At 36.7% G+C, this 14,885-nt stretch overlaps 1 protein-coding gene across 9 annotated transcripts in view; it reads left to right on the forward strand.

Annotated features, from left to right (window-relative positions):
- The window catches only part of GREB1 (growth regulating estrogen receptor binding 1), a 117,408-nt gene that overhangs the window by 18,933 nt on the left and 83,590 nt on the right, over positions 1-14,885 (forward strand). Inside the window, exon 1 of one of the 9 annotated variants that reach the window (XM_080390641.1) lies at positions 9,416-9,889. The exons of the other annotated variants lie outside the window; for them this stretch is intronic. The gene's annotated coding sequence lies outside the window, so the exon portion shown is untranslated. Of the gene's footprint in view, positions 1-9,415; positions 9,890-14,885 lie in introns of those variants that run through there. 9 annotated transcript variants of the gene reach the window in all.

Genomic DNA, 14,885 nt, shown 5'->3' on the forward strand with positions numbered 1-14,885 from the left:
TAGGTGGCATTGCTTTTACTTGTAATTTGGTTTCTTTGGCAGCGCGTTTACTTTCTACAGAAAAAAGGCTATCTTGAATTCAAGCTAAATCTTACTACGTGTTTGAATGATCCCTGTAAATTTTGCATATGAGGTCTTAATCTGCATGGAAAGCTTCCCTCAGGTTTGTTTTTTGTGTTGTGTGCTTCTGTAAATTCAGGATGAAACACATTTTTGTTTTTAAGGTGCATCTTTTGATATATCCAAATAGAAATTGCTTACACAGTTGTGTGTGTTAGATTATGTGATGAAAGTCTGGCAACTCCTAATGAAGTTGATGCAACAGAGGAAGAATAGCCTAACAAATAACACGACTGCAAAGGAATAATCTATTCAATCTCCTACCTACACCAGAATTAAGTGTAACTGCAGCCACAGAATTTGCCTACACTCAGGGCCATGTATAAAAAGACATGCACATGAAAATCTAGTGTTTTATTAAGGCTATATTCACACATCATCTTCCGACTGCAGCTGGCTGAGAAGGTTACTGCCCCTAGTACCTCATTATTGCACTTCTGTCAGAGGTTATTACAGGTGACCCAGCCAACCGAGCTGCTCTTGTTCATGGCTCCTAATCTGTTCTGCTTGAAATGAATGGGGGTGGTGAAGATTATTTTTTTAACAGTTTCAACTTTTTTTACTAAAGAAGATCAGGGATTGCTTACAGGAGCAACAGTGTGGGTAAAACTGGCAGGACAATAATTTCCAACATCAGAGCAGTAATGAGCCTCTATAAAAGTGATTGTCATCTTTTCAGTGAATGCTGCCCAAACTGGAAGATTTTTTGATGGTCTTATGTGCATTGAATTTACGCCACTGATCTTTTAGGCTTTTCATGTTGCTATATAGATGTGACTTAAGTTCATATATATGTTGCCTGTTTGGCTATTTTTATGTTATCCATGGTCAGGATTCAGTTAAATGAAACTATCTACAGACCTGTGGTTCAGCAGAGGTTTTTTTACCCTGGTTTAATTTTATCTGTTTTACATTCATGCTGGAGCTGCTCTGAGGGGTCTTAATGATTCAGAGTCAAGTCCCCTGTTCTGTCTAAAGACATGCAATTTATTTTTAAAATAAAGTAAACACTGAGCAAAAATGCTCAGGGTTTCAGTTCAAAACCCACCAAAACTAGTAAGGTCAATTCTAACAGCCTTTGTATGGCTATCATCAGCATTTTTTTCTGAGAACTTCTTGAACCCTAAAACTTCAAACCCCCCTCTTTTCTTCTTTTTGTTAGTATATGCCTTTTTTTTTTTTTTTATGGCAGTAAATTAATATAGAGAAAAAGAGAGTTTCTAAAGACAGCAAGATTCTTGGTTATTCTAATCACACTCCATTCCTTTTGTGAATTCAGTTTTGCTCTTTTCTGATATACACCTACATTAAAGTAAATAAGCATTGGCTGGGCTGAGTAGATAATATTAGGTGATTTAGAATTGGCTTTAAAACAAGCATTATAAATCCCAGTGTTTGCATTATAAATGATTAATAGTTTCATCTTAAAAATGTTGGCATGTATGCTTTCTTTGTTGCATTATCACTGATATATCATTGACTTACAAATTAGAAGGAATATTGTTAATGTAGAAAAAAATTCTATTAATGCCAGTTTAAAAAAAAAAAAATCAGTGCAAAACAGTTTACTGCTTGGGCATAGATTTTCCAATTAAAGTTAGTTTAGAAGAGCGTATACTGTGAAATACACCAAATCTTGGATCAGACTTTGTCTTCATTCCCAGCAACAGAACTTCATGGCAGGAAGATGTTTTAGTGGTGCATAACAAAGGTGGTTCTCAAAGCACGAGACTGAATATAGATTTCTTTGGCTGAACTCCAAATTCATACATACTTACTGATCACCACTAAGTTTTTCTTGTTAGACTTATTACCTAGATATGGGATATCATTTACATATCTAGAGTGGGTTTTCAGCAGGATTTCCCATAATAATAAAGGGGAGAAGGGTGTTTCTCTAGGTGTTTGCCTGGCTGAGCTTGTGCAGAAAATGTTTAAATCTGTAGGGAATGTCTTATGTTGTTAATCATATTAGGACACTCCCAGTGTCTTGGCTAGATGTGTATTATTTCTGTTTGACTATTTTGTTCAATTTTAATCCTTCAGAAAAGGGGAAAATGAAACTGCTTGATTAAAAGTACTCATGGTCATCTCTGATAGTTTTGTGGAAAATGTTTTCTCCAAATAGTCTCGAAGGCAAGGGGAAAATGATCCAGTTGCCAATCACACCATGTGTAGGGAGGAAAACATTTTGAAAAACATTAAAATTACATTTATTTTTATAATATGAACATATAGAAATTGATAAATCAGTCCTTAAACTACGGTATGCACACAATTTAAATTGTGCAAGTTTATTGAGTGAAATTACATTAGCAAACAACATCTGCATGTTAGAAGTGGAATTCTGTATGACACAGACTAGGTAGAAATACTGTGGATATGTGTGCACAGTGTGGTATCATCAAGAAGCTTTAGACAGAGTGGTTTGTGAATGAAAGTAAGTGTTTGAGAATGGCTTAAAAACCAGAAAATTGGAAGTTTTTTCTCGTTGACACTTTTCCTTCTGCTCTTTTTGTAATATCTTCTTAGTGTTCCCACTTGTACATCCATACACAAAGCAGTTATGAAAAGCAAAAGAAATCCTTAGTTTATTGGCTAAATTTGGGAAGAATTTTTGACATGGCTGACCATCCTTCAAATGAGGATGTCAGAGTGCAGAGGTCAGGGTATAGAAGCCTTGGGATATCAAAAGGTGGTGAGAAGAATGGCTGGGATTTCCAGCAGCCTGAGTGCTCTTTTGTCTTTAGTGGTCAGTTGTCGAGGATGATGCCTGTGGACATCAAAGAAATGTCTAAACAGTGTTATCTAGGCCTGTCCTTTGCCCCCTGCCATGTAATGGGCCTCTTTTCAGGAAAACATTGGGAAAGCTGAGAAAGCAAGTTGTCCTATGCTAGTGCTATTAATTCAGCAAGAAAGTTGCACTAGCCTGTAAAACAACCTATTAGTTTTTAAAAATGTATATTAGTGAAGGCTATAAATTATGCATTACACATCCAAGAATCAATTTTAATGTTTTTTTCATAATATATATGTAATAAGAGCTTTTTAAAGAGTTCATTTGCTGCCTGCTTTGACATATTACAGAGAGCCCGTCTGAGAAAATGGAAAAAAATAACTCCCTGCCTTTCTTTAACACTTGCAAAGAAGTTGGGTTTTTTTCGTTCATGGGTTGTATGTGCTGAGGTATCTTTAAAGTGAAAGAATGAGCTGATATTTGATGTAGCTCATGCTTAAAACATTGACTTTGGTGTCTGGAAGAGATATGCCATCATTTTCAAGATGGATTGCTTACCTCATCAACAAATAAAAGTTACGGTATCAAACAAAGCCCGTACCTAATATATTTTAGCTCTTGTATTGCCTGTTCACTCTTTTTGCATGCTGGTAAAGGAATAACCATTTCTAGCTGTCTCTTTGTGCTAGATGCAAAAAAAAAAAAAAAAAAAAAAAAAAAAAAAAATCTATTCTGAAAATTGTATGAGAAAAGAACTTTGTTATGAGTATTTTCTATTGTTGCCTGTGCAAAAAACATTGTTTGCTCCTTGTCGTTTTGGATTTCTTTTTGGAGATCAGAGCTCTTTAAATCCCCAATTTTACAAAGAGATATTGCAAGTTTTAGTGGTGAACCAGGGTAATAATCTGGGGCCCCAGCCATGTGAGAGCTCATTAAGTCTAAAATAGGTAGCAACAGAGAGGAAGTCAGCCTAGAAATGGGCCTGTTTCTCTGATTCCTGTCAATCAAACTGGGTTTTTTTTGTTGATTCAGAACCAATGATAGTGCCTATGTCACTATGCAATACCGCTGTCATTTCTGAACTAAGTAGGCTCAATGTAAAAATCGTTCTTTGCAGGTTTGAGGGCGAAGTAGGATTTCTGGCTATGGATCAGACTCTAAAAATATTTAATAAAAACAGCCTTTAGGATTCATTGCTGCACTCATTTTGCTAAAAGTATATTATTAGAATATACTTGAAATCTTTACTAATATGTTAGGCCACATCAATATACATAACTGCATTATTGTCTTAAGAAAACTATATGAATTCAATATTAGATCTTAAGCTAGGTGGTAATGTAGGTATTAAGAATAAAAGAAGTCTGTGGCTGTTTCAATGAAACTTTCTTAGAAAGAGGAAATTGTAGTTGTGATTTGTTAAGTGCATAGTTATGTGACATCTTTAAATATAGCTAAAAATGTAAGTGTGATGTGTTTTTAAAAGTCTGAAATGAAACTGTTTAAGGAGAATGTGTTTCTTTACTATGTTTTATTTTATTGTAATTTAGGACCAAAGAGAAAACTTTGATACAAATGGATGAATTAACTTTAGCTAGAAGAACATGTATAATAATATCAATGTTGCTACACTAAATAACAAAGTAACAGATGTGCTGGGATAATTGTTTTTTATTTAGATGGATATTGCACTTGAGAACTGGTATGTTGGGTGATTCACCGTTACTTATTCCTATATCCTCTTCTGGTAAAGAAGATGAAGAGGTACAGATTTGCTGGCATGCCTGAGTGGCCCCAGAGAAGCTAGATGGTTTTATTAATATTCATTACTACACTGAGAGTCCAAAGTAAATGTTGTTCTTTTTCAGAGAATGGATCTTGACATTAATACTGCAGCTTGTTTAATCTGCAGTAAAAACATGGAAAACAAAGTATTGCACCTTCTGTAATATTTTATCCTCTTTCTTACTACATCTCATCTTTTCTTGTCATAGCTGCATCCTGATTTTGCAAACATGTCCATCCCTAGCTTTACACAAGAGAACATTTCCAATTAGTGAAGAAGGACAAACTCCACACAAAAGGGGAGTGTTTGCAGAAGTGAGATCCTGATCCTGTAGTTAAATTCTGATCCTATGGCTAAACAGATGAATTCAAATTTTTGTCAGAAGTTATCCATGTCTACAAGTATCATACTTTTGCAGTGGCTTAGATAGTAGACGTAGCTAATGAATAGGTAGGTCACGGCTGTTTGCCAGCCAAAGGCGTATTCTGTTGTGTCACAAATGCATAATTTATAGGTAAGGATAAGAAGACAGAAGTCAAGGAAACCAGAGAAAAATGTAATTCTCTCATAAAGGTTTCCAGACAGTCTTTGGGCTTTACGGAGTTGCTTCTTTATTTATCTCTAATGGACACTCATGCAGAACTTTCTGCTATATGAATTTATAAACAATTTTTCTTTCCCCACTGCCATTTTAAAATTTATTTTTTAAAATAGATTTGCTATATAATAATCCTAATGACTGTGACCATTATCACTTAGGCAGTTGCTGCTGCTGGCCACTCATTCCCACATGTATCGATATAGTGGTATATAGTGAAATCGTTTAAGGGATTGATCTGGCTAAAAATCAACTTAGAAAAAGAAGCAATAAATAATTTTTTCATCTCGGTCATTCTCTAATACCACTTAATACGTCTGTGTATGAATACCTGTGTCCAAAAAAAATATGGGGCATAAATGTATAGCTTGGGTCAGCCCAGAAGGGAGAGGTAGTCCCTGCACAAACTGGAAAAACTACTGAAAAAATTGAGAACCTGTGCTATGGGAGAATGGATTCCTCCTCTGACATCTACTTGTACATATTTGTAATTGTTCACATTTGAAGTAAGAAGTTAAAATTTGACATTCTTAGAAGCACAGAAATTGCCTTTTCCAAATTCAGATGGGCTGGCCTGTCTCTCTGATGTTTCTGTATATCTGCTGTAGATCACTTGTGTGTCAAAATGATTTTTAAAACATCCATTTTTAAGTACTGGCCTTCTTTCTACATTATTCAGTCTAGAAGAAGCCTAATTAGAATGACAAAAGCTGCTTTAAAAGTCATTATAACTTTTGTAAAGTGAAGTCAGACATTGTAGATTTCCATCCCTAATCCTAGAGTAGAATTAATGACCTAGTAATTAAATGAAAGCTAATGTCTAGTGTTATAAAAAGATGAAAACTAATATATATGGCAACTAAATGTCCGTGTGATCTGAATTAACCATTCTTCCTCAAGAAACAGGCTTTAAAGTTGTTAGGTCAAAGCTCAGTGGCAGTTAGACAAGTAAAAAATTAGTAATTATGAAAAGGAGAAAAAAGAAAAAAAGGAAAACAATGTTTTGCCACTGTATTAATCTGCTGTCTACCCATATATTTAATAATGTGTACAGTTCTGGTCTTAGAGTAGAGGCTGAGGAGTCCTGGAGCGGAGACAAGGAAGACTGAAGGTGGGAGGGAGTTTCTATAGGAAAGACTGGATGAGCAAGGGTTCTTCAGCTTTGGAAAGCATAGGAAGAGGGAACAGAAGTTGTAGAAGGTAATGAAAAATAAGAAATTGTACTGAAAATACTTATTAATGCCTTTGACATGGTCCCCCACAATATCCTTCTCTCCAAACTGGAGAGATATGGATTTGATGAATGATGGGTTTGATATGTTCAGTGGATGAGAAGCTGGTTGGATGGCTGTATCGAGAGGGTAGACGTCAACAGCTCAATGTCCAGATGGAGACTGGTAACAAGTGCTGTCGCTCAGGGGTCCATATTGGGGCCAATACTATTTAATATCTTCATCAGTGATATCAACGGTGGGATTGAGTGCACCCTCAGCAAGTTTGCAGATGACACCAAGGTGAGTGGTATGGCTGACACACCTGAGGGATGGGATGCTTTCCAGAAGGACGTGGACAAACTCAAGAAGTGAGCCCATGTGAACCTTATGAGGTTCAACAAGGCCAACTGCAAGGTCCTGCACCTGGGTCAAGGCAATCCCCAGTATCAGTACAGGCTGGGAATGAAGGGATTGAGAGCAGCCCTGCAGAGAAGGGCTTGGGGGTACTGGTGGATGAAAAACTGGACATGATGCAGCAATGTGCGTGCACAGCCCAGAAAGCTGACTGCTGAGCTGCACAAGAAGGAGCATGGCCAGCAGTTCAAGGGAGGTGATTCTTCCCCTCTGCTCCACTCCTGTGAGACCCCACCTGCAGTACTGTGTTCAGCTCAGGAGTCCTCAGCACAGGAAAGACATGGACTTGTTAGAGCGGGTCCAGAGGAGGGCCAGGAAGGTGTTCAGAGGGCTGGAGCATCTCTCCTATGAAGAAAGGCTGAGGGAGTTGTGGTTCTTCAGCCTGGAGAACAGAAGGGTCTGGGGAGACCTTACAGCAGCCTTTCAGTACTTAAAAGGGGCTTATATGAAAGATGGGGGCAGATTTTTTTAGTAGGGCCTGTTGCGACAGGACAAGGGGTAGTGGTTTTAAGCTGAAAGAGGGTAGATTTAGAGTGGATATAAGGAAGCCATTTTTCAAAATGAAGGTGGTGTAACACTGGCACAGGTTGCCCAGAGAGGTGTTGGATGCCCCATCCCTGGAAGTGTCCAAGGCTCTGAGCAACCTTATCTCATTGAAGATGTCTCTGCTCATGGCAGGGAAGAGGGACTAGATGACCTTTAAAGGTCCCTTCCACCCCAAACTCTTCTATGATTCACTGTTTTTTCCTGAAAAAAGAAGTTGGGGAGCCACTGGAATCATCATGCAACAAATCTAAAATGAAGAAGTGAGTTGCTTTTATTATTTCTTGGATTCCCATACTTCTCCATAGCTCTTTGTCTTAAGCATATGCTTGTTTTCATCATGAGAGAATGGTTTAAATCTCACTTCTGAACTATGTCACATATAAAAATGAGTATGTATGATATGGTATAATTACATTAAACAGTCAAATGTGAATTTTACAATAATTTCTGAAAAAACATTCTTCTATGGTGTTTAGCAAGTTTTTGATCTAACAGTCAGAAGAGAGTTTTGATTGTGGGTAACTAGACACATAGTGTTGCCTGAGATCTTAAGTTTTGTCACAAATTAATCAGAAAGAATGAGAGATGAAGCCTGTTACATACCATGGGTAAGTTTACAGGAATTTGAATAATCTGAAAAGAATTGAAAAGTAAATGCTGCTGGATAATACAGGTTTCATGCTCAGAGAAGTTGCAGCCTAAGTTCAAATGACATTTTGCCACAAACCTGTGTAAGTTCCCCTACAAAATAAAGGTTCTTACCTTTAATTGCTATATTTTAAAATGGGGCTTGTTTTTATTTAGCTGGTTAAGCACTTGAAATAATTTTCAGTTAAAATGAAATTAAAATAACTCTCTTACTATGCCAGGAAAAATGTAAAGCAGGCTTAATGTAGTTCAGTGAGAGAAATGTCTCAGGCCATTTTGCCGTCATACAGCTTCTTATTCCTTTTAATGTATGCTGTATCTCCTGTCTAGTCTGACTTGCCTTGCAAGATGAAGAGCTAACATTGTACAGTCAGTTCTCATTGGTACTCCATAATGATGGGACAGAGTACCAGAGGTGAAGTAAAAGCCATTTGAAATATGCAAACTAATAAGAATACACATGAAAAACATGAACCTGTTTGTGAGGAGAACAGGAATAGCCTTAAGAAATTTGCTTCTGAGTGGTCTGAGCAGCGGGCCACCCTCTGTGGTGTTGTGCATAACCAAAGCCGTGGAGCAAGGACGACAAGGCTTAAATCACAGTTTGGACAATCCACCCACAGAAAATGAGGAGTTGATGTAGAAGCTTTACTAATATAAAGAAGGCAGATCCTCAACTTGCTCGGTATTTACTTAGTCTATGTAGTTTAAAGGTAATGAAAATGATCTCTCTTCTCGTGGTTGCATGGGTATATGTGCAGCTGTGTAGTGCCTCAGGGTCTGCAACACAGTTGCAAAATGCAATTTTCTTAATCTTTCATAACAATGATAATTTTAAAGCCTAATAGTGTGTGTCAGTATTAGTTGTTTCATCGCTGAATATTTCAGTTCTTGGAAAGGAGAAGTAGTTGGAAGCGGAGTGTGTAAATAATTTTTGGGAAGGACATTTAAAGAGAATAGTTTTTAAAAGACACAGAATAGAAAAGAAATCAGAGAAAGTAGGAAGAAAGGAAAATGGTGACCAGGATGCACGTGGACTTGAAGGCAGAGCTAGGTAAAACAAGCTTATGGTGAGCCTGAGCACTGGAACTTTTGATTAGAGTGGTTCCTGGTACAGTTTTGGCCTGTGGTGATTAATAGGCTTCCAGAGAGGGCCTGGTCTGGGAATGGTGTGCACCGGGGACTACTCCCAATGTGCATGGGCCTCACATACTGTCCCAGCAGACTTTTTTCCACTAAAACTTTTTCTCAGCCCTTCAGCTTTCATGTTGTGAAAGCATCACTTTGACAACTGCAGCACAGCACTGGCATTGATTAGAATTCTGTCTCAAACCACTCGTCATGGTTATATGTGTTCAAGAAAGCTAGCATGGACATGCCACAGAATGACCTGTGGTCTGGTGTTATTTAGCAATGTAGACATAGCAAAGCAATGACATTCTGTGTTTGGATGTAGCTGTGAAACTGCAACCTCACGTGAACGGGAGTGCCTGCCTTATTAAGTAGCGCTAATGACAGGGGCTTCATCTGTGTGGGTTTTCCAATAAACTCTTTTCTACAGTCTACCACTAAGGACTGTTGAAATGTGACATACAGAGAAAAAGTGACTAATAGGAATAACATAAAAGTCATATTATTGCATAAAGGCCATATTTTGTCTTTGCTTTTTGTACAAATTCTTGTGAGGTCATACAAGTAGAGTAATGAATGTCAGCTGATGAAGGTGACTGCTATATAAACTAGTGTCATGTTATGCATTGATAACTGAGCCTCAGCCTGAGGATGCATAAGACTCCGTGTGTGTGTTGATATGCGTGTATGTACAGGTAGTACCTACCCACCTGATTTATTTTTATCCATCACTGGGATATAGCTATTGCTTGAAAAGAGCTTCTTAATAGCATACTAGGACGCTTGTCTGAAAAAATTAAGAAGCTGATAAGCAGAATTTATTCAAAGGAAGCAAAATTTCAAAATTACTTATAAAGGAAAAACCAATAAGAAAAAAGTTTTATAAAGCTGTAGTTTGGTAAAAATAAACACCTTAATGGGAAGATTTTTATATAATATTCATGTATTCATGAAGCTATTCATATACTATATAGTTAAATGAATGCAGAGGGTGATGGGGAAAAGATAATAATATACTGTTTCTAAGTCCATAATGTCGAGTATGGAAAGAAGTTACCAGTCAGAGCGTTAGAAGTAAAGGAAGAACTTTGATAACAGAATTCTAGTAGAGGCACGGTTTGCAATTATGTGAACCAGTTATTCCTCCCTTTTCTTCTTCACATTTTTTGGCACAGGAAACAATGAAGAAAAATAGTATTTCTGGCTGAAAGTGACCTGGGCTCCATGTAGGCTTGACTCATACTCTTCTTTAGCCAAAGATCATGTTCCTGAGTCTTAGCTTGTAGACAAGCAACAGTTAAAAAGATTATTCCTCAGAACTTATGGAGATGTTTCCCTACATAGGATAAATTCTTTAGAATTCTTCATATATGGTTAATTCCATATTCTGTCATAGACCTACTGTTTGGGTACCTTTAATATAATGCTTTTCTTCGGTCTTCAAAAGTTAAGTTCTAATGCAGTGCTGTTTCCTGAATGTCATATAATGGTGTTAACAAAATAAGCCGTACTTTGGGATCCAAGGCATTTCCAAGAAAAGTTTTCACTGTATATTCAGTAAGTAGAATTATCTGTATTTTACAATGAGAAACATATATAGGTTTAGAAAAAAAAAAGCTGAGATTATAACATTAATGTATTAGGATGTGTTATAACAGATTAGGATAATTGTAAGCCTCCCAAAATTGGAGATATGGGACAAAGTAGTGAGACCAAGGTGCTCTGTGGTGGGCAGGTGAGGTGACCTTGCTCAGAATCAAAGAAAATTGTAATTTTGAAAGTTTGATTTGAAAGTCTAAACGTCCTGCCTGCTGATCTTGGGCTAACATTTCTGAATGCATCTTCCTTGTGCTTTCAAATTACGCTATAAAGCTGAGACGTTTTTTCTGAAAGAGCCTTTATCAAATGTCTAGGAAAAAGACTGTCTTTTATAAGAAAAGTTTACTGCTATTGCACAAGTGATATGTGTGTGTAAAATATACTGGATGCGTAATTACAGGGAAAATGGATGCTGGCAGATGTGAAAAAGCCATCATTTTGAGCAAAGAATTTTGCTCTTATACAAATTACAGGATAAATGGATGCTGGCAGATGTGGAAATCAGCCCTTTAAGGAAAGAATTTTACTGTTACATAAAAGTTTGTTCCTAACATGTCAGTTGGTACAATATGTCCAGTTGTGGTGTTTCAGACATACCATTTTGTACTGTTCGTGCTGTCTGTTTAGAGTGCTGTTCCATTCTTTCTTCTAGCCACATGAGCTCTGTTCTTTTAAATCTTGCTTGATCGTGAGAGATTGTTCTCTGCTACAGAGACAGTGTACGATGAGTGATACTCGTGTGAGAACAACACCCAGCTTTTTTGAAAAATATGAAGCAATATCAACCACCTGAAATAATGGCATTAAAAAGAATATAAATTAGTATCCAAATTTTTATAGGTGAATGTACAGTGAACTGCCTGTCCTTATGCACCCTTGATGTGCGGTCATGATTTTGTAGTCTTCTAGCATATGCTTCTAAGTCACCTCTTTTCTATTCTGAAGAATCCCAGCCAACTAGATAGTCCTGAAGTTTGTTAATCCTTTCAGTCTTCCTTCTCATCTTTCTTCGAACCTTTTTAAGTTCTACTATGTCCTTTTTGACACAGTGGACCCAAAGTGATCACAGTGCACTCCAGTGTAAGCAGATTATGGATTTATCTAGTGGCATAACCATGTTTTCTGTTTTGCTCTTGGCTCCTTTCCTCTTAATTCTTGAAATCTGGTTTGCTTTTTTGCTTGATATTGAAAACCAAAAAAAATCAAATGTGAGAACATACTACTAAAGTACTTTAATACACTGCTGAGATGGCTTTTCTAAACCAAGGCACTGAAGTTCTAGGCCAGTTTTCACTGTAGGAGTATAAAATAATTTCAGGTACAAAGAAATTATTCTTAATAGCAATTTTCTTTGATCATTATAATTACAAGTATAAACACCATAATCATTATGATTATACAACAAATTTGCACGACAGAGAGAGAGAGAGAGGGAGAATGTGATTGTCATGTATGTAATTGCCGTTGTGCTGTCTTAAGATTTTTATGGTTAAAAAAAATTACTATTTGTAATTTGTACTCCTTTCTGTGCAGATCTATTGTCCTGGATTACCTTCCCTACGAAGACTTTTTGTGTGTGTTGTATAACATGCAAAAATGGTTTCAAACCAGAGCAAGACAAAATGTCAAAACAGGGCAAAATGTCATATTTACAGTGTTCTTCCTCTCCAGCTTCTTTTCTATAGAATAATGTATCAAAATACGATAAAAATTTTAACATTGCTTTCAGCATAATGTCAGAGATTACACACCTGTCAAATTGAATTAGAATTTTGTTGAAGAATTTAATATCATTCTGGCAGACTTTAGTCCAGAATTGCTTTTTGATAAATTGTGAAGTAAAAAGAGCAAAAATTGTACTTTATCATGTAATTTTATAATAAATGCTCGCTGTTTTAAATTTTTACTTCTTCTTCCAGAAGTCAACAGCATCATATATAGTTGCTATGCTATTTCAGCATCATATATAGTTGCTATGCTATTTCAGCACCAAATTTTGGATGTGCAGAATGTTAAGCTAAAATAGATTTTGTGGGACCTTGCCTTTACAATTTATCACTCAGTATTCTGTTAAAAGCTAAGTTTTGAGGTCTTGGAAACTGCACTAAAGTATGTGTGGTGATAGCATGATGAAAGTATTTTTTACATTGTTCATATGATATTCACAGCTGATAACTGTTATGTACTCAGCTGAAAAGTACAATGATGTTAACATATGACAAAATGATGCAAAAACCATTCCTCTATTTTTTAGTTAGGGTCATTTGATAAACTAAAGTTGTTTAAATGGCTGTGCTGTTTTGGATTATTTACCGCTCTTACCAAAAAAGCAGATCGCATAAGGATTGTTCACAAACAGTCCTACAGATAACGAGGGCAGAGGGAGTCAGCATTTGTATTGTCTGATTTATATCCTGTTTCTTATGTTGGAACTTAATGTTCCAGATGCAAATAAAAGCAAATTTAGCTGCTTACCCACCTTTCCTTGGAGGAAAACAAGGATTTGTTTCTTAGTTGCTTGATACTGACATTACTAGAGTCTTTGGATAATTGCCAAAGGAGTAGTATACAAAGGAATCTGTTGTTATCTTGTCTATCTACTTGGGTACCTCAATCCTACTGTGAGCTCGTGATTGCAGTATTTCAGCATTTTTGGATTATTGCGTGTTTGTGTTTATTCCACAGGTAATTCCCCATTATTTATATATATATATATATATTCTATATATAGAAGGTAAGGTGGGACTTACTGGTAGGATACCTAGGTGATGAGAAATTGATATGGAGACTTCAATGCTGGCTAATGCAGTGTAGTATCAACTAGAACAGTTCTGTATTGACTCTCAGTTCAGCAGAACTGATCTGTACAACTCATAGTAGAGGAACAGACCTGGAAGACTATAGTACAGTATAGCTGTGGTTACAGGGCCTATACTTAACCTGATAGATCATATGAGGTCTAAGTTGGCTTCGCTTGGAGTCACACTAAGAGCCCCTGTACCTCCAGAATAGCTAACATCCAAAGCAGGTAACACTTGTGTGGATGTTTGAGAGTCGCTAATCTTTTGACATTGTGTTTTGTATTGTTTCAGCATTACATTGTTCCAGTATTGTTAATGTTTTTAAATGTGAGTAATTTTCAGTGTGAAAATTTGCAGGATCTGTTCTGTTTGCTAGTGGAGCCGTGTGACTGATAACTATGAAAGCTTGGCAAACCAGAGGAACAAGATGCTAGCTGTATAATTAACTAAATACATTATAGAGGAGAATGTTTTCTTAAATTTCTGTAACACTTAAAGTAATTTGGAGATGATGTTGAATTTTCACTGGAACATACAATATTTTAAGGAATTAAAATAATCAGAAATCCTGGTTAATGTCTGAGATCATTCATAAGACAGTTGAAAAGAATGTCAGGTTTGACCCAAAGCTTGTTGTTTTCACTGGATTTAGATCTCTACCCTTACTGCAGATCAACTAAGAAACTGTAGAGGATAGATTTCTTAAGAATCTTAAGATTCTTTCAGATGATAGAATTCTTAAGAAAAATGTATATAAAACGAAAGTGAACTGAACAAATTAAAACTCTGATGATTCCTATTAGCTAAAGTGAGAGGGTCTGACAGAAAGTTGTGCTGCAGTACAACAGTTGTGCGAGTAGTGCTGTGGTATATTTGTTCTGCTTACAAGCAGAGAGTATTCCTCTGTGGTTCATTGAGTATGAAAAAAAACCTTCCACTGGTACACATGGACATGACTCCTTCCCAAGAGTATATAGAGGTTGGGAACATATATAAATGGCAGGTTGGGAAATAGGTACAAAACGTGGCAATGGCAGTGGAAATTGTATATGTATCTTTAATACTTTGCAGTGGAATAGTACCATCACTGTCTCTGAAGTTTGAGATAGGTAGTGGGTTAATGCAAGCGTATCAAAGCACAAGATTTGGTCAATTTGTTTCAGTTCACATTTGCAGCAGGATGTAATGTGCCTGTTTCCCAGGCATAAGATGGTGCCACACCTTGTCTCCTGACCCAATGTACTGTACAGCATCCTGCATCACATGGCTTGGCATATGAGGTCTTTCACAA

The sequence above is a fragment of the Falco punctatus genome (assembly GCF_963210335.1).
Source record: "Falco punctatus genome assembly, chromosome: 5".
Lineage (NCBI taxonomy): Eukaryota > Metazoa > Chordata > Aves > Falconiformes > Falconidae > Falco > Falco punctatus.